Source organism: Mirounga leonina, unplaced genomic scaffold (assembly GCF_011800145.1).
Source record: "Mirounga leonina isolate KUSES-001 unplaced genomic scaffold, KU_Mleo_1.0 Mir_125, whole genome shotgun sequence".
In the NCBI taxonomy this organism is placed as follows: domain Eukaryota; kingdom Metazoa; phylum Chordata; class Mammalia; order Carnivora; family Phocidae; genus Mirounga; species Mirounga leonina.
In genome coordinates this window covers 44,561,973-44,582,609 of record NW_023270305.1, presented here as the reverse complement: position 1 = coordinate 44,582,609, position 20,637 = coordinate 44,561,973, and positions in this window count along the sequence as shown.

Genomic DNA, 20,637 nt, shown 5'->3' with positions numbered 1-20,637 from the left:
ACCCACCACCCCCTGCAACCGGAGACCTACTAAATCAGGTTGCTCAGCATGTGCACTATGTAGGCCCAAGGGCTAGAGGTGATTAACTCAAGACTTCCCCCTGCAGCTGCCTCTGTATGCAGGATGGAGTGAGGGACTTTGGAGGTGACACAGTAGAAGCCTGGTATATTTTGATGTGATCTGTCAGGCCCTTAGAAGAAGTCCCCCTTCCAAAAATATCCCCCCTATTCCAGACCACCTGGCACCTAAAATTTCATTAGAGGGCCCTTAAAGTTACTCAGTAAGTTCCCGGAAAAACACAAAGATCTCAACTCGGGCTGAAGGTGGAGGATTAGTGAGAAGTCACATTAGAACAATGAACGGCAGCCTTGGAATTCCTAGATGAGGGCCTAGGGATGGCAATCCAGTGGGAAGAGGAGTGAGGGTGGGGAAGTTGGAGGGTTGGGAGTATCTATAATAAAAGTGCATTTTCATAGCAAATAGTTTTTAATCACATCAAAATCAATCCCTCCCTCCAACCCTTAGTCATTTTGCCTGTCAGAGGCAGGCAAACACCGAAGGCTGAGCTGAGGAATAAAGGAATTCTCCGCAGGGTCCTCTCCCTGGGGGAGGCCAAGGACAGGAGTACAGCCCCTTGGGCCAAGAATGGCAGGAAAGGAGCACGGTAAATTGTGGGCTGGATTGCCCAGTCACATGATGGGATCGCGCTGCTTCTTGTCACGTAATCTCTTTTTCCCTTCTCCTCTGGTCTCTCCCTCTCCTCCTTTCCCCTCCCTCTGCTCTGTTTTGATTTAGTTAAAATAGATGCAAACTCTGGTCTTTTCTATTTTTAATACCTAGCCATTACATAATCCACAACATAATTGCTGACTTGAGAAACTACTGGCAAGAGTAGAAAATCCCCAGAGTTTTAAACAGGAAAAGGATTATTACAGCACAAAAGCCTTTGGCAGTTTTACTGACTGGTAAACCGTCTGTAATCGTCACTTGCCAGTGGAAGTCACATGGGCCCTGGGAAACACTCTCCCCACCTCAGGGAAAGCAGGCTTGGGGGAAGGGATGAACCATAGCCTAAGCTGGAAGGAGGCTGCTTTGTGTATCCAGGCAGGGGGTTGGGTGGGATGCCTGGAGCTCCCGCTGGGCCCAGACACCAGGGCTAAAGGAGTGAGCTTCAGGTTACCTGCCCTCCCCAGGCCACCTTTTAACTGCTTTTGTTCCTTGCTAAGAGTGAAGTCTCCAGCATCCGCATCCCTCTTCAATTTCCTGGAATCTTCAAACAGCCTCCAACACACTCCTGAGCAAGCCTTACTCAGAGTGGACTATCCCGTTAAATGTATGATTTCATTAAGACACAGGAGCAAGGAAGACTGCTTGTGAATCACAGAGACCTGACCTACTCCTCTGCTTTCCATTTATTTCCATCCACCATACTATTCAATTCTTCAATAAAATGAGCCAATAAAAATATAATAACTAGAGATTTGGTAAAGGGTTGGAAGGGGAGCAGATTCTGCCACCCCAAAATATGTCTCTTTGGCATAAGGATTTTTCTGCACTAAAAGCAATCAAAACACAGCAAATTTAGGAAAAGCTCTTTACCTCCCCCCTCAACTGCCTAAATTTACATTGGAAGGGGGCCTATACCTGGACACCATTAGCAGAGATACCTTTTTACCTAAGAAACTTATCTGCACAAAAGGACAACCTTTTTTTTTCCAAACATCTCCTCTTGTGAATGGCCTTCCTTCCCTTTGTATCCCCAGACCTCTACCTCTTCCCTTAGCTCAGGATGTTATATAAAACTTCAATTACTTGACTGCCCTTTGGGCCTCATATTTTTATGGGGCTCCCATACATACAAAATTTGTTTTTCTCCTGCAATCTATTTTATATCAATTTAGGTATTAGACGAAACAAAAATTCTAGGAAGAAAGAAGGGAACATTTTCCCGCCTCTCCAGATTTCACAACCAAATCAAAATTATCTCATTAAGACAAAATTGTCTGTATGTGTGATGCGGATATCGCTAGTGTAGGAGATACAGAGGGGACAGAGAATGCTTTCCCTGATTTTGCCAATTCTGCCACAGTCCCATCCCCAATAATTGAGGATAGCCAGTCCAATCTGGGTACCTACGGGGTGACAATTCCTTCAAAAAATGTTTGCTGAGGGGCACCTGGGTGGCTCAGTCAGTTAAAAGTCTGACTTGGTTTTGGCTCAGGTCATGATCTGGGGTCATGAGATTGAGCAGGGCTCTGCACTCTGCAGGAAGTGTGCTGGAGATTCTTTCCCCTACCCTCTCCCCGCCCCCACCGCTTCTCACCCCCTCACTTCCCCCCCCAACACACACACACACACACACACACACTCTCTCTCTCTCTCTCTCTCTCTCGCTCAAAAAAAAAAAAATGTTTGCTGAATGCCACACATTTAACCACCTGCTATGGACATAAGAGTGAGCAAAATCACTGCCCTCATAAAACTGCCAGTTCAGTGAGAGAGATGGACATTAACCAAAATATTACATAAACATATCATTACAAACCATGATAAAGGCTTATGGAAGGTAACGTGTAGGGCACTAGGGGCATTTAGATCAGAGGGACCTGATAGGGCCTGAGGGTTCCTAGAATATTACCCTAGGGATTCAGGGTCCTTTTAATTCAGCATCTGATCTTCCTTCCCTTCCTCCTCCCCGCCTCCTTGCTTCCTGTAGTAAATATTTACTGGGTTTTTTCCTATGTACAGAGGATAATGCTAAGTTCTTTATATGTATGGTCTCATTTGGTTCATATAACAAACTTACAATTCAGTACTTTAAGACAAAAGGGTCTGATGAGAAAGGCCAAACCACACTTTGTTATGAGAACTATATACAATTCATAACATGAATTAAGACTCTATTGGCTGCAGGTGACAAATATCCCAATCACACTTTCAAAAATAAAACAGGAAAGCCTGGACTCATGTAAATGGCCAGAATGAGCCTAGCATAAAGCATGGTCAGATCCAGGTGCTCCAAAGATGCCACCTAGGCTCTGTCTCCAACTCACAACTCAGCTTTCACCTGTGCTGGCTTCAGCACTCCCCCTGGGGTGTCAAGATGACCACTTGCAGGGGTGCCTGGGTGGCTCAGTTGGTTAAGCGACTGCCTTCGGCTCAGGTCATGATCCTGGAGTCCCGGGATCGAGTCCCGCATAGGGCTCCCTGCTCGGCAGGGAGCCTGCTTCTCCCTCTGACCCTCCTCCCTCTCATGTGCTCTCTCTCTCTCATTCTCTCTGTCTCAAATAAATAAATAAAATCTTAAAAAAAAAAAAAAAGATGACCACTTGCAGCCTCAGAATTATGCCCATTCTACAGGCTTGGCAACTCAGTTGGGAAAAAAAAATGAGAACTCACTTTTTAATAGTTCCAACAAAACTCCAGAGTCCTTAATTGGCCTGGATTTGAGACCATACCAACGTCAACTGCTGTTCTCTGATTGGCAGTCATGTGTCCTCCATCTAGAGCCAAGGGATAGACCTGACCCCACCAGAATCCAGTCTGAGAAGAGAGAAGGACATGGCCCTCCCAAAGGACAATCAATATGCTCTCACCTAAGAAGAGAGAATGCATGCTGGGCAGTCCAAGTCCACTAATCTCTATTGTCCTCTAAGTATGGAATTACAGTGGATTTTCAGACTATACCATATGTTCCTCCATCAATTGGGTGTTCCTCCCTAAGAAGTGAGCAAGAGTTCTCGTTTAGTGTGACACTAGCTGGATTTGCCCTGGTCCTACTCCAGCTGCTCAGAGACCTTGGCTTCTTGCTCTGAGGCACTTACTGGAGTCTTAATATTTGCTTACTTACTCAGAGCAGTCTCCAAGTCCCAATACTTTGTGGAATACTTTTCTGCCTCCCTTTAACTCCCAAATGATGTGCCCTACTCAGTGCTGGTGTGACCAGCAAAGCTGCAGTTCTCTTGCTCTTTGACCAGCATCACAGGGTCTGTGTAAATTATAGGGAGGAAAGGGAATAAGAAGCCCTTTGTTGGGAAGTTTTGCTTCCCTTTTGGAGTCTGAACTGCGAATGGCTTCCATTGGGCAGAAAGAGGAGTATCAGGGTAATTCCTGGAACATCTAACAAATAGACCTCCATAAGAAGGACCCTGCGGGAGGATCAAGGCTAAACATTCTATGAGTTATACAGCAAGCACTACAATAATCAGCTGCAACCACTCTGTCTGTGGGCATGTTTTAAAATCGGCCTGGATCCCCCCCACCCAATGATCCTCCCACAATTTCTGCAAATTCCCAGCAGCTAATGCTCTAAACAGCCTCTTTTGGTTCTGACTCCAGTTCCTGGTGGATTTTTTTTATCTCACTCACTGAGGCTGATCTCTTCTTTCTGATCTGAGCTGTCCCAGAGGTGGGACTCAGTTCCCTTTTTCCATGCATTACCAAAAAAGAAAAAAATACACATACACAACCTGAATCGAAACGCTGTGTCTTCATCAGACTTTCCTAAAGTTATGAAGAGACAGAGTGGTTTTATATTGTTACCATTACCATGCTCCGTGGCTCCTTCACCCTCTGCAGACACTGCTTGTATTTCCCTTTGCTCAGGAAACTAAATTCCCCTTATATTATTCAGAGCAACTTAGCTCTCCATCCCCCTTCCTCTGACATCCAATGCGCCATACCTAGAGTCAGCCCCACTGTGAACTATCCACTCCAGGTTCCACGCCTGACCAGCACTGAGGAACAAAAGGAAGTTTTGAACTTCACTCTCTCAGCACCACCATTCTGTACTGGTGAAGAGAATGGAATGATTTTTTCCCCCTATGAATATGAATTAGGCCACCCCTCTTTCAAAAGAACTGGCTGGAGTCAATTTTGGTTTTAAATAGGTTTCTATTATACCACTCTATGTAAACTCACCAGCTCACAGAAAAGCCTATGTTACTAGTCTGATACAATCCTCACACACCCATACTGGGGTCTACTGACACTAGTAATGTAATTAAGGAAAGCGGAGCTTCTGTCCCAAAAGTGTTGCCTGTCTTTGAAAGACAAAGAGGTTTTTTGGTCTTGTGCCACCCTGTGATGGAATTCTTCTTGTTTCCAGGCTAGAGTTCTAGAGCCTCAAAGTCCAGTGAAATAGGCAAAACTAAGCTATCTGCTTCAAGGTTTCCTTTCACCTAGGTTGGTGGGGGCCTGAGACCAAGACTAAAACTGGCTGAGAGCCTTCTCCAAAGAAGAGGCAAGGACAAATGCAAGAAGGTTTTCTCCCAAGACTGAGGCTGGCTCTAAGTCTTGTCTACCTGGGCCTTATCAGGTAATTTTCCTTTTTCTTCCAAGGGAAGGAACATCAAAGCCTTCCAACCAGAGGAGGTCTCAGCCCCTTCCACTGCCTCATAGGCAGGAGGCAGAAAGGTTCTAGAAGGCTGTGAATACCAAAATGTAGCAAATCCTAGGAAAAAAGAATTCTGAGCTTTGAATTCCATTGTTCCTCACACCAAGAAGTACAACTGTAGACACCATGGCCCAGTAGCCTCCTTCAGGAAATTTTTTTTAGTTTCTGGGACGAGAAAGGTAGTGAAAAGTCTCTAAATTCTTCTCAGAGACTAAGATTTATAATACTAAATAAATCTTTTACATAAGGGGAAGACAAAAGTTGACATTTCATTCATTAATATTGTAATTAGAAGAATACAACCTTAAATATTTTTTAATCTATAGGAATCCTTTATAAAATTCAAAACAGAATAAATACATTCCAAATCAAATAGGAATGTTTTTAAAAAGTAAATGGGAACATTCTATTCATATTCCTCTGCACTTGCTCCTTTCACTGATAGAGAAAGTTAACTTCAAAGTTTTCACAGCTGGGGCGCCTGAATGGCTCAGTTGGTTAAGTGTCTTTTTTTTTTTAAGATTATTTATTTATTTATTTGACAGAGAGAGATACAGCGAGAGCGGGAACACAAGCAGGGGGAGTAGGAGAGGGAGAAGCAGGCCTCCCGCCGAGCAGGGAGCCCGATGTGGGGCTCGAACCCAGGACCCTGGGATCATGACCTGAGCCGAAGGCAGACGCTTAACGACTGACCCACCCAGGCGCCCTAAGTGTCTGACTCTGGATTTCAGCTCAGATGATGATCTCAGGGCTGTGAGATCGAGCCCCGTGCTGGGCGTGTAGCCTGCTTGAGATTCTCTCTCTCTCTGCCCCCCAGCCCCCAACCCGCTCATGGACATGTGTGTTCATTCAAAAGAAGAAAAAAAAGTTTTCACAGCCACAGAGTATTTCATAGTACCCTATTCATGGATATTTACCAAGACAATGAACATTCCTATCCAAAGAAGTCTTTGCTCATATCTTAAATGAAATTCTAGTTTCATCTGGAATGGATGAAATGGATATAAGCATTTTTTTAGATGAAATTACAGTTTACCCTGTTGTGTCTCACCTACTGTATTCTTACCCATTTTCTATTGGGTCTGTCTTTTCCTTATTGATTTATAGAAACCCTTTATAGATTATAGATATTAATTCATCACCTATTACATATATTGCAGAAATTTCCTCCCATTCTGTGAGCTGTCTTCTAACTTTGTTCATGACTTTTGCCAGACAGAAGCTTCTCATTTTTATGTGGCAAAAGCAGTTTAAAACTATTCAGAAAGTACTGTCACAGGAGAAGCACACCCCGAGCCCTGAGCCACTAGTCTCTTCTGCTGGCCGCCACACAATCTTGCTTGAGCTCCTGTGATGAAATGGCCGATTAAAGAATCATTTTCTGAGCTATTCACATCTGGCTAGGGCGGTGGTGTAAATGAATCAAGCAAAGAACGAGCAGAAAGAATTGTAAAGACTTTGTTTCCAGCTATTTGGAGGCTCTTTCTTAAACGTTTGGAATCATGTACTAACAATGTCAAAAGAATCCTGAACCATTAAAAACCCAAAAACATCTTTATAAACAAAAATCTGAATATTTCCAGACTCTTTCAAACTGTGTGGGCTTTAGGGCAGTATTTGCTGTCACTGTGGAAGGAAAAATAAATTCCAGACCCCACAGGAATAGAAAGCTTCAAGAGTCTATTGACTCGTGGAGTTTTAAGCAAGAAACCTTCAGTTTCCCTTCAGCCTCTCACAGATTAGCACGGACTCAATCTGATCCTGAACAGTTCAAAAAACCATCATGGCCAAATGGGATTTTCCCTGCGAAGAGCACTTAGTCCCTATTCTGGCCAACTCTGCCTAAAGGCCCAGTACTTTGTGAAGGTTGTCCCACTTGGCCAGAATCTCTCTCCTCTCCCCCAACATCACACTATTTAGGCACGCAGTGCAAAATGTAGGCCTAAAAGATGGTTCTGGCCTCCTTCCCCACTAGTTGGAACCTGCCACTCCCTGAGGAACTTGGTTCTGGGCAATGAACATTCTGCCATAAAATCACTCTTCAGCACCCAGTGGTACCAAGAAGAAAAACAGATGGTCTGTCTCAATGTGGCTTCAAAGCCATTATCCTACCACCGTACAAAAAAACCCTTCCTTTGCCAACATCTATACCAAACAATTACACTCCTTCTCACTGCTGTCAGCTACTGACCTCTCGGTCATCAAGACCTTTGGCCCCGTGATCACAGTGTGCCTTTACACTCCAAGTCAGACCTTTGCCTGGTCATGACCTCCTATATCCTTCTATATTTCTACCTCTCCTTGTCTTTACTGCTACAGTTTCATTTTTCAACTTCATTGAGATTTCCAGTCCCTTGACACCCACCCCCATCATTTTGCTGCCTATCAGTCCTCCTCTGGAGTCACTCCTTTCTCCTAACCACCTGGACAACAACCACTTTGCTACCAATATTCTAGACTCCTCTTACTCCAAGTCTTCCAGTTGGATCACAAAATATAGCCCCTATTTGAATACAAATGTCCTCAGTTGCTGAACACTGCTAAAATAACCATTAAGTCATGAGGGCTGCTCTTCCTCTAGAAAGTCATCATCTCCAACATTACCTGGGCCTTCAGCACTACTCAGCTATCCACCTACATGTCTTCAGATCACTATTAGCTCAACATTTTAAAAACCATGTCACTGTCCCCACTATCCCACCTGCTTCCAGCAGATGACTTTAATTTCTTCTGTTCAGGGGCACCTGGGTGGCTCAGTCGCTAGGCGTCTGCCTTCGGCTCAGGTCATGATCCCAGGGTCCTGGGATCGAGCCCCGTATCGGGCTCCCTGCTCCGCGGGAAGCCTGATTCTCCCTCTCCCGCTCCCCCTGCTTATATTCCCTCTCTCGCTGTGTCTCTGTCAAATAAATAAATAAAATCTTTAAAAAAAAAAAATTTTCTTCTGGGCGCCTGGGTGGCTCAGTTGGTTAAGCGACTGCCTTCGGCTCAGGTCATGATCCTGGAGTCCCTGGATCGAGTCCCACATCGGGCTCCCTGCTCGGCGGAGAGCCTGCTTCTCCCTCTCCCACTCCCCCTGCTTGTCTTCCCTCTCTTGCTGTCTCTCTCTCTCTGTCAAATAAATAAATAAAATCTTTAAATAAATAAATAAATAAATAAATAACCCTCCCTAGGCCCTGTGTTGCCCCTTCACGAACTGTCCTCACTTCATAAATAAGCTTCTTGTAAGAGTGGCCTCTCTGTCCATAGCCTTGCCTCCATTCACTAGCTGCAGAGGTACTGCCTAGTAAAAGATTGGACTGCTCTTGCTCTTACTTGCCAAAGGTCTGTTCCTTGGGGAAAAAATTGCTTTAGAGATTAGCAAAGAAGCATAGTAAAAGGAAATACATTATGTTGCTATTCAGTTTTAATAATATGAATGAAAATAAATAAATTTTAATAATATAAATGAGATTTATCTTCATATCAATACTACTTCTGACTAGAGTATAAGCAAGATTATTTAAAGTGTTCTTTAAAACAAAGAAATGTTCTGTTTGTTTTCCCAAAACTATCCTGATTCTCTAGATCCAAAAACTAGAAACAATCTCTCCTCTGAGTTCCCACAGCATTGGTCTATATCTGTCATACCCTACCACTTTATCTTGAGTTATCACAAAACTCTCTGCAGTTAATAAATATTTGATAAATGAATAGAATTTACAAGTACCTATTATAGATCAGATAATTCTAATCTAATCAATCTAATCAACTAATTAAATCAGGCTGCCTAAAGAACCTCTACTGACATTTTGCTAACTTAACATAAGGCTTTTTTCACACATTGAATTTAATAAAGTTACATTCAGTCACTCATATCCTATAATTTAAGTTTTCACTTACTTAAATGTACCTTGCAAAGTTTCAAATACTGAGGTATTACCATGTCGTTTTGGGTTCAGTCCGAAAGGACTAAGGTAAAAGTCAATGAGCCAGGAATTACCCAATCCAAGGGTTGTGAACAGGGCATTCAAGGGGAAGGAATGCATCTTTCCACTCCCTCACCTAAAAAATACCCCAAGAAATGCTCCTCCCGGAGGGACTGAGACTTCCTCTCACACAATGTCTGCTCCCCTCTGCTCCAATTCCTTTCAGATAATCTGAAAGTCAGCTCCTCAACAAAGGCACAGCTTTGCCCTTGTTGGACCTCCCAAAGTTTGCTCATATCTGAAACAAGGAAGTTTGCCTAGAAAATCTCAGAAGTTTTTTTTTTTTTTTTTTAAGTAGGCTCCACACACAGCATGGACCCTAGGATCAAGAAGTGTCGGATGCTTAACCAACTGAGTCACCGAGGTGCCCCTCAAAGGTTTTTTAATGTAAATAACTCCACGCTACTTACAGTGTGAAAATCAAATTTTATTTTGAAAAGCAGGTTCAATTTTGAAAAGCAGGTTAAAGAAACCCAGTGGTAAATCCTTTTGTGATACTGAAGAATCTTCATATTCCAACCACCCCCAACATAACTGTTAGATCATCTACGTGAGACCAATAATTCTCCTAAAGCAGGACACAGAGATTGGTATCAGGAGCTTCATCCAAAGCACTGACATTCTTGCCCCCCAAAGTCCCTCTGAAGAAGCCAGTCCTTAAATCCGTATTGAGGCAGAATTATGGGCTTAGAGGACTGTGCTAAGGGCAAAAAGGTGGCCAGGAATGCATGCCAGGAAACACAGGGCAGGGCCAGGTGACAGGCTCCAGTCCCTCTGGAGCCCGAGCCAGAACCTCCCAGTTTGCTTTACCCTCACAGACGGTGTAATTTCCAGCAGGGCTAAAAATCGCCAATGGCACACAGCCAGAGGGCAGGGCCAGGCTGGGTACACAGAAGCCAGCAATGAGCCAGAGAGGCTCCTAATTTAGAATCCAAGCAGAAAAGAAGTGTGGTGGAGAGCCTCCCACAGAGGACTTATAAAGTAGCTGCCCTCTTTGAGTAAGATCCAGGTTGCCAATAGGAAATCTCTTACCTCCATGGGCCTCCTCACTTGTTCCATAGTCTTTCTCAGCAGCCTGATCTTTTTAGAAGGAGAGATCATGTGGCTGGGACTCAAGGGACACCAGCTTACTGATTTTGGAAACATCCCTCCTCTGTGGAGTCACCAGCTCACAGAGCAGAAATTTCCCATGGTACTTGTTTCCTCTCTCCCTCATACAAAATCCAAGTGATGAGACTAGTCCCAGAACCACCCAAGTCAAACTATAGTACAAAGATTGTTCTACATAGCTCAACATGCCTCAGAGATAAAGATTCCTTCAGTCCTTTCCTTACTCACTCATTCATTCAACCTCAGTTTTCTGACTGGCCACATGCTCCAAGCACTGGGCAGCAAGAATGCCTTGCAGAACTCTTAGCAGATACCACTCTAGCAATTGCCCAAGAACCTCTCTAAAGTGGACCCTGTTGGTTCAGAATTTCTGACTGGAGATAACTGCCTTCTATGCTATCAGAATGGGTTAGCTAAAATATCTAGTTACATAAATATGATTGTCAGTTGGAAAACTGAAGTAACTTGAGACTTCTGCTTTTCTACTGATTAAAGCAGGTCCTCTTAGGATCTCAACTAGTTAGTGCATACATGCATAAGTGAATTAACATGTGATTCCAAACTTAATGACTTCACAAATATATTTTTTTCATGTAATTAAATCAGACAAGCCCTTCCCTCATGGGTCTCAGTCAATATGCTTCTACTGTATTGCTTTCAAAAAAATGAAGCCAGAATTCAATAAACTACGAAGCCACCCCACTAACTCTGCTGTAACCAAACTGGCCAGCCTTACTTCCAAAACACCTCAAGCTATTTATGAACAGATTAGGACTTTTTATCCCCCTTAAATCAACAGACCATCCCACATTCTCTGGTTTAGAGGAATGTCAGGACCTACAAAGGCCAGAGGACAGGACGATGACTGTGAATAGCATGGTATCTTCCCTGGCCCTCTTCTTCCTTCCACCTCTTCACTGTGGGTATCCCTAGCTCCAGACTGCCACTTTTACTCTAGTCTTTCCCTTCTTGGAAAAGTCATCTCAAAGAAATGCAAAGTGGAGATATGAGAAATGCAATTTGAGGCCTGAATACCTGAGTCTGAGTCCTAATTCTACTCTCTGATTGAGATTCGGTGTCCATATAAAAGAAGAAAAAAAATAATGCACAGCATACAGGACTTTGTTAGCCATGTCACTATACAATGGCCTTCATAAATTGCAGAGTGATCTTTAAATAATGTTGTGGCTGTTGTTTTATTATGGTGATTACTGCCCACTCCTACCTCTCCTCAAGCTCTACTCTCAGGTTCCAGTTGAGACCACTGCCACACACTCCTCTCCAGGGTCTGTCAACACTACCAACAAGAAAGGGAGAACCAAGATAAGATCACCCCTCCCCTAAACACCTCAAGGGTGTCAAATTTAGAGTCCCACTCTTACTTATTGCCTTTACTTTAGAAGTACCTTTTCCTCTAAATGGGAATCCCCAATCTACAGAATACTTCCTTTTGGATGTACCTCTGGCCTTTCAAATTCAACTCCAAGAAAAAAATCTGTCTCCCCTTTCTAGAAGAGTGGTTCTCCTTTCCAGTTACCCCCTTTCTGTCATGACGAGTAATTTTCCAACTTCACAGGATAGACACACACCTTGGCATAATGTAACTGTGGTTTTGGCCCACCCACCACCCTCAGGTCAGAATCTATTTCCTTTTTTTTTTTTTTTTTTTTAAGATTTTATTTATTTATTCATGAGAGACACAGAGAGAGAGAGAGAAGCAGAGGGAGAAGCAGGCTTCCCGCTAAGCAGGGAGCCCGATGCGGGACTCGATCCCAGGACCCTGGGATCATGACCTGAGCCGAAGGCAGACGCTCAACCATCTGAGCCACCCAGGAGCCCATTTTTCCTATTTTTTTTTAAGATTTTATTTTTCAAATAATCTCTACAACCAACATGGGGTTTGAACTTACAACCCTGAGATCAAGAGTCGCATGTTCTATCAACTGAGCTAGCCAGGTGTCCCTCCTATTTTTTAAATGCCTTTTTTTTTTCTGAATCAGAAAAGATAATTTCTGTTAACAATGTGCTGTGTGATTTTTTTAAGATTTATTTTTATTTATTTAAGGGGGGTTGGGGCAAAGGGAGAGAATCTTCAAGCAGACTTCCTGTTGAGCACAGAGCCATGAGATCATGACCTGAGCTGAAAACAAGAGTTGGACACTCAACCGACTGAGCCACCCAGGTGCCCCTGCTGTATGATTTTTTTTAAATATATACACATAGCTATTGCTGTATTTATTTCAACTGAAACAGATTCATATACTATATATTTTTCCATGTATATATTATAGCCATCTTTATGTGTCAATAATTATAGATTTATCTCATTTATCATTGTATGGATTTACCAGTTTATTTGGCCAATCCCCTATTGATGGCCATTTTGATTGTTTTATAAATTCTGCAGTGACAAATATCCTCATAAATATATCCTGTACATTGCCCTAGGGATAAATACCTAGAAGTCAGATTGCTGGTTTAAGAATGTGTGTACTTCAGGAGCATCTGGGTGGCTCAGGTCATGATGTGAGGCTCCTAGGATTGAGCCCTGCGTCAGGCTTCCCGCTCAGTGAGGAGTCTGCTTGTCCCTCTACTTCTCCCCCCACTCATGCGGTCTCTCTCAAATAAATAAAATCTTAAAAAAAAAAAAAAAGTGTGTGTACTTCAAATTTGATACATATTGCCAAATAGACTGTATTAATTTAAATTCCCAGAGTATGAGTTCCTGTTTCTTCAAACTCTCGCCAGCAATATTATTTTTAATATTTGTCAATCTAACAGTTGAAAAATGATGTCTCATTTCTATTTGTGTCTTCTAGATTATAAGGTAAATACCCTTTCTCTATGGGTTTTACAGGTCATTAGTATTTATTCTTCTATGACTTTAGCCTATTTTCTTTTTGTTTTGCTATTGATTTATAAGAGCTTTGTGCACACTGAGATATGTTGAAAACTTTTTTTTTTAAAGATTTTATTTATTTATTTACTTGAGAGAGAGGGTGCAAGAAAAAACAGGAACAGTGTGGAGGGGCAGAGGGAGAAGGGGAAGCAAAGTCCCCGCTGAGCAGGAAGCCCAATACGGGGCTCCATCCCAGGACCCCAAGATCATGACCTGAGCTGAAGGCAGGTGCTTAACCCACTGAGCCACCCAGGTGCCCCAAAAACTTTTCTTAACCGGTTTGTCATCTACTCTTTATGGTGTTTGTTTTGCCTTTTTTTTTTTTTTTTTTTTTTTTACCTAATACATTGCACTTTTTCCTTTATAGTTCCTGCCTTGGGTGCCATACTAAAATAACTATTTTCAGGGTGCCTGGGTGGCTCAGTCGGTTGGGCATCTTCCTTCGGCTTGGGTCATGGTCTCAGGGTCCTGGGATCAAGCCCCACCTTGGGCTCCCTGCTCAGTGGGGAGTCTGCTTCTCCCTTTCTCTCTGGCCCTCCCCCCTGCTCATGCTCTCTCAAATAAATAAAATCTTTAAAAAAATAACTATTATCAAGTACACTTATTCCTTTAGTTTTGTGTTAAAAACCTTTAATCCATCTAGAATATGTTTTGCTAGAAGGTGAGAGGGATTTTTTTTTAATGGTTAGACATTTACCCTAAACACTATCCTTTCCCACTAAAACCTAGATCTGTTTCTAGACTTTCTAATCAATTTTGAGCTCTGCTCACCAACAAAAATTCTTATTTCCAGGGTACCTGGGTGGCTCAGTCGGTTAAGCGTCTGCCTTCGGCTCACGTCATGATCCCAAGGGTGCTGGGATGGAGCCCCGCATCAGGCTGCCTGCTCAGTGGGGAGTCTGCTTCTCCCTCTGTCTGCCGCTCCCCCCTGCTTGTGCTATCTCTCTGTCAAATAAATGAATTAAAAAAAAAATCTTTTAAAAAATTCTTAATTCCAGTTGGAATATTTTTTTCATTGCCCACAACAGGTTTTATGTAGACTGCTACCTATATACACAATGTTGTCCTTGCCTGGAACATCCTCTTATCTTCCTTCCACAGATCCTTCAAAGCAAAACCATTTCTGAGGTAAGAAGTAGTAAATGCTGGGGTGCCTTGGTGGCTAAGTTGGCAGAGTGTGCAACTCCTTATCTCAGGATCATGAGTTCAAGCCCCACATTGGGTATAGAGCTTACTTAAAAAAAGGAAAAGAGAAAAAGTAGTAAATGCTATTTAAAACAAGAAATGTGGGCACGTGGGTGGCTCAGTTGGTTAAGCATCTGCCTTTGGCTCAGGTCATGATCCCCAAGTCCTGTGCTGGGCTCCCTGCTCAGCTGGGAGTCTGTTTCTCCTTCTCCCTATGCCCCCCCCTCCCTGCTTGTGCACTTGCTCTCTCCCCCTCAAATAAATAAAAATCTTAAAAAATAAAAATAAAACAAGAAATGCCTTTTTAAAAAATTTTTTTATTTACTTATTTTAGAGAGAAAGAGAGCATGGGCAGGAGGGGCAGAGGTAGAGAGAGAGAGAATTTCAAGTAGACTCCATATTGAGCTTGGAGCCTGACATGGGGCTCAATCTCATGACCCTGAGATCATGACCAAGAGTCAGATATTTAACCGACTGCACCACCCAGGCACCCCAAACAAGAAATGCTTTCAAAGGAGAGAAATAATGTAAAAGAACACATCAGACCTTCTACAAATACTTTGTGTGGCTAAAGAAGAGGATGAACTTTTTACTCAGCAGACCCATTCCAGTGGGCTTTGGACATACGGAAGGAAGTTTGGAAGAGAGTAGAATTCAATTGCTTTGCATAATAGAGTAAGAAGTATCTGGAATGCTTAGTGGCAAAAGAGTTAGGAAGATTTGCAGAGGAAAGATACGATTATAAGAGGCCAAAGCCATACAAATGGGTGATATGAATAATGATGAAATCCTAATGGAGAGGTAGACAAAAAAAAATACTTTAAGGGACAGTGATAGCCAGTATTAGAATTTAAGTTGCTTGCTTTGTGGCAATGTAAAACACTCTACATTACCCTAAATCTTTAATAAAGTCTGCTATACACATAAAGGCTTTAGCTGGGAGATAGATATCTGAGTTCTACATCTGGGTGAATATGGATGGAAACAGGAACAGCATGCTTGAGATGGTAAGACCATCTATAATCTGAACTAATTTAGTGGAAGCAAGAGCTCAAAATTAGAATGACCATAAATAGATGAGCTCCCAGGAATTTGAAGAATCTGGGTAAAGGAATCAGACTCTCTATAAGCTGTAGAATGACACTTTGAGCCAAATTTTTAAGGGAAAAGATGGTTCCAGCTAACTAATGGGATACATTAGGACACTCAATCCTCAGAAGCTTTTAAAAAGGACCAAACTACATGAGGTTCAGCGGTGATTTACAGAAGAAACCAGTGGGGGAGGTGCCAATTACACATGCTCCTGTAGAGGTGTTCTGGCCCCTACCCTACTTAGTGTGTCCTCGGTCAACTCTCATCTCTTCCATGAAGCTTTCTCTCAAGGTTTCAGCTCTCAGATGATTCTTTTCCAAAACTTCCATTTTACCTAGAATCTGAACCTCAGTGTAACTTTAATTGTTCTTTTTTTTCCTATTTGTTACCTTCTCTATTGAATTCAACTATAGATGCCTTGTAGACAAGAACCCCAATAAGAGAGAGAGAGTGTGTGTCCACATGCACAAGCGAGGGAGGGTGGGAGGGAGGGACATTCTAAACATCTTACATTACACTCAGAGCCTACTTAATTCCTGGTGGGGAAATAGTGGGAGACAGTGATGCATAAGCAAGTTTACTAATGACCCTGGATAGTGATGCTCCTAAGAACAAAGAAGGAGGAATAGGAATAGGAAGAAATAGAAGAACAGGGGGAAGAGGGTGGCATAATGAAAAATATAATTTGGCTTGAGACATGCTGAGTTTGAAATACGTAAGAGCCACCCAGGTTATGATGGTAATAGTGTTTGGCCATCACGAATCTGGAATGCAGAAAAGAGATTTAGGTTGGAGAGGGAGATTTAAGAGTTTCTAACATATCAGTGGTAGCTAAAACCATAAGCACATGTGATATCACCCAGGGATAGTATATAGACGGGAGGAGAGAAGGAGGTTAAGGATAGAATCTTGGGAAATGTCTTCATGTAGGAAGCCTGTTGGGGAAAACAAGCCTTCTACAGTTATATGAAGTTACAGTTACATCTATATAGTTATGTGCCAACTAATACTTATAACAGATGGACCAAATAACTGGCTCTATTGAAGACCTCTAAATGCCCATTTCAAGCCCTGTTTTGATCTTCCTGTAAGTGAGCTCACTCCCTGATCTTCAGTTAAAACTGGAGCATTTCAGAGGAAGTGGAAGGAATGGACATGGGCCCTGGACCAAGGCCCCTGTGGTGGGGCCTGTGGGTAGGAGGATGCTAATTACTAGATGAACATCATACCTAAGGGCAGGATCAAAGCTAAGCCTTTGCATATAGTTTGTTTCACGATTAGCTCATCCAACTGAGTTAAAGTGGCCAACCAGAGATCTCACTCATGACAGTAAAGGCACATACATACATCAGGGTCTCCAAGGGACCTAAAATTTCTTAATCAGGAGTCTTAGAGATTTCTGTCTGCTTCAAGTGCTCTTTTCCTGGCTGTCCTGGTTGAGAATGGCATACAGAGAAAGCAACTAATTTCCTCTTTGGTTACCAGCTCTGCCAGCTGGAGCTCCTGGCACTTGGTCACCCACCCTGCCAGATTTAAATGATCTCCATCTCCAAGACTGCCCTGCCTACGGTGCATGGGTTTATCTCCACTGAAGGATTGAAAAAAATAATAGTCTGGACTACCCATGAGCTATAAAAGACGGATTTCACAGGCAAAGCAGAAAATTTACAATGCCATAATCATTCCATAAGAATGAGCTCCATCCCACTTGGCACTGATCCCATATGTGAAGTCGAAATCTTGAACTAGCAGTGAGACTTGAGACTGATGCTGAGATGAATACTCCCAGAGTAAGAAGGAAGGGGTGCTCAGGAGAGCTAGAGAAATCCTGGAAGAGGTAAAACCTGAAGAAAGCAGCCTCAGAGAAGCCTCCTTCCTTGGATCCAGAAGCTGATGATGGCATCATCCCATTCACTACTTCCTGTTTTAACTGGAGGAAGGAGGAAGATCTGAATGGGGGAGAAAGAATGTAGAATCCCTACCTCTTCCCCACCTTAGAGCTACACTCCAGATCAGAGCTGTCCTTATGCAGACGACACCCAGTTAAGTAGTCAAACACATGATGTGATTCCAGCAGAAAGATGTAAATACCAGGTGCTCAGTAGGCATTTGTTGAATGAAGAGACCAAGAGAGATTTCCTACCCCCAAATAGTGTTTTTTTCACTGACTGTCACATTACCTTCACCTGGAATTCCTCCATTTGATGTCCATTCCTTTAGGATAAAGCCTCATATTTTCCAAAACTGTGCTCTACCAAACACCATATTCTGTGACATCTTAATATTCCTTCAAAAAAAATGGTTCTCTAGTTAAATAAGTTTGGAAAATATTATATTCTCTCCCTTTTGAAGCTTTATAAATGCATATTAAAAACTGTCTTTGAGGCAGAGGCAGTTGGAGAACTAGCATGAAATTCAGGACAGGCCCAACTAAGCTAAGAAGCTTGTTCCAGAAGTACAGCTGAGCAGACTAGCATGACATCCAATTAGCCCAAAGAGTAGCAGGCAGAGTTCAGGATAGTCAACAACTGGGAGATCTGTGCATGGGCAAGATTCTATCCACAGAAGCCTAGATGCAAGACAAGTCTCTAGTAGGGGCAATGGCGGGGGGGGCGGGGGGGGGCGGGGGAGTCTCTAGTATCAGAAGGGAACTGGCCTGAGAGAGGCTGGAAAGCAAAAGCCCCAGCCTCTGGTGAGGGGTTGACAGCAGAGTTATAGTCCTAGACAAGGCTAGAGGGTCCAGGCAGGGCAATTGGACAGAGCTTGATCCTCTTAGGAAAAAGCCAAAATAAAGGTGAGATGGAGGAGAGGCAGAGAGTAATGGACAGAGCTGTCACTCACAGTATAGTACATCTATCCAGGAGTCCCCCCTGCTGGGGGCACTGGCTCCAAAATCCTGGTGATCAGCAGATCTAACTACATCACTAGATCTTCTATATGGGGTTATGATGGTTGGGGAGAGATGAAGGGGTATATTACATCCAGAAACTCTACAGAGTTGTGCTAATTCCACTAAGGAGGGAGGCCCAGACCCTGTCAAACTTCAGGAGGTGAAAGGTGGAGACTATTCCTAGAATAGCCTTCTAGGGAAATGTGCTGGAAGGACCCCAGAGGCCTGAATGAAACCAAAAGTCTGAGCTAAAACAAAATGCTCTAGACTTAGGGTAGGAATGTGGACAGAGTAGAAGTTCAAGCCTGAAGGTGAAGGGCATCCATGAACCCAACTGTGAGGAGCTGGAAAAGGCACTGAGATTTGAGTTGCTTCTGTCGAAGACTCCCCCAGGAGTCTTTGTGAATTCTCTGTGAGAATTCAGATCACAAAGGCTGTTTGAAAGCAGGGCTGGATGAATGATGAAGAACAGTCAACTAGAAAGGCTCTCTTTGCAGGAATTCAGGTCAAAAAAGTTGTAGATCTGAATCACAGGTGCTATTCTGGCAGCTTCTGGATTAGCTATTTTGGCTCCAGAAAGTTAGTGGACAAGAGGGAACTGCACCTTTGTGTGGACACCCCAAATGCTTTGTCATTGCTTTTGATATGGCGTATTTTGCTTTCTGGTTAAGCCCTATCTCAGCACAGCACATTGGGAAATCAAGACCAGAAGTTGTCTGCGACCAGTGGCCTCTGAGGAAGTGCCCTGCCCATGTTGTCATCAGCAACCTCTTTTGCGCCACCATTTTACATCACTTCTGGGAAGCTGCCTCCCACTTCCTAAGATCTGTGCCAGTCTTGTCTGAGGACATCACAGCAAACCACAGACCCAAAGGTCCTACACTCTTGTTACATTCTGCCTGTCAGCTGTTCTCCAGACAACATCATGCCTGAATACCCAGCATGCTCATGGGAAGTCTCTCCACCCAACATGCCCTCTTGGAATCATCCCCATCAGCCTCCATCCCCATCGCCCTCAGCTGCTTGTCTTCTCAGTCAAAACTGTAAAAAACAGAAACTGTTTCTTTAGGAACTCAACTTCTCTTTTCAGGGCCTTTATCTCAAACTCAATAGTTTCTCCTTCCTGTCCCTATGACTAGGGCAAAGTGCCCTTTCCTCTCTGTCCCTTAGTTCAGTTCTCAGAAATCAATCACATACACTCATTCACTCCTCCACTTACATGACCAAAATGCTTCACAATCAGACCCCTTCCTGGAGTGTCTTCATTTTTAATTGGGTCTTGAAGACTTAAATCAAGGGAAATAAATTTCACTTGTAGAATTCCAAGCACTAGCAAAGAGCTGAAGCAAGTCTTTGAGGGGCAACACACATTCCTGGTGCCCCTCAAATTACACCACTTGACAGTCCAGCCTTGTCTCTTCTTATTCCATCACCTGACACACTCAAGCTGTCTCCTCTGCCAGCCCAGAGGCCAGGCTCCCCTGGACCTGGGCCAGCACCCAATGCCATCTGGTCTCCCTTAGAAAGGCAAAGAGAGACACCTCTTGTTTACTCAATCATAATTCACTGAAATAGTCACATAACAGGTGTCACCAGCTCCAGAACATACAGTAAGGGCACACCACACCCTCACCTCTGCCCCCATCATGGCTTACTCCTTGGGACATATCAACAAATTTTATTTGGAGAATAGGACAGGGCCTCTTAAGCAGTAAACCAGAGTTACCAGTGGTGTTTTGACACTTGTGGATTACACTGCAATGAAAACTTAGAGGTAAAGAACAAAGGCTTTTTTTTAAATCCTCCCCTACAGTCAATTGGTATCCTTCCCACATATGTTGTTGCAGCATCTCTATATATAGAACCTAGCATTCTATAAACAGGATGCTCTGGCTAAACACATCTCAACGAGTAGAACTGTGAGGTAGAGAAAGATGTCATCTCTCCATCTTCTCTCCTTTCCCTAAATCTTGTCAGAGACAGAAGAGCTCTGTGAAAACTGCATGGGTTTTGGAACTGGACAGACCTGAGGAGAAATAAATCCTAGCTCAGCCTTTTATTAGCTGTCTGACCTTGGACAAGTTACATAACTTCTTTGACT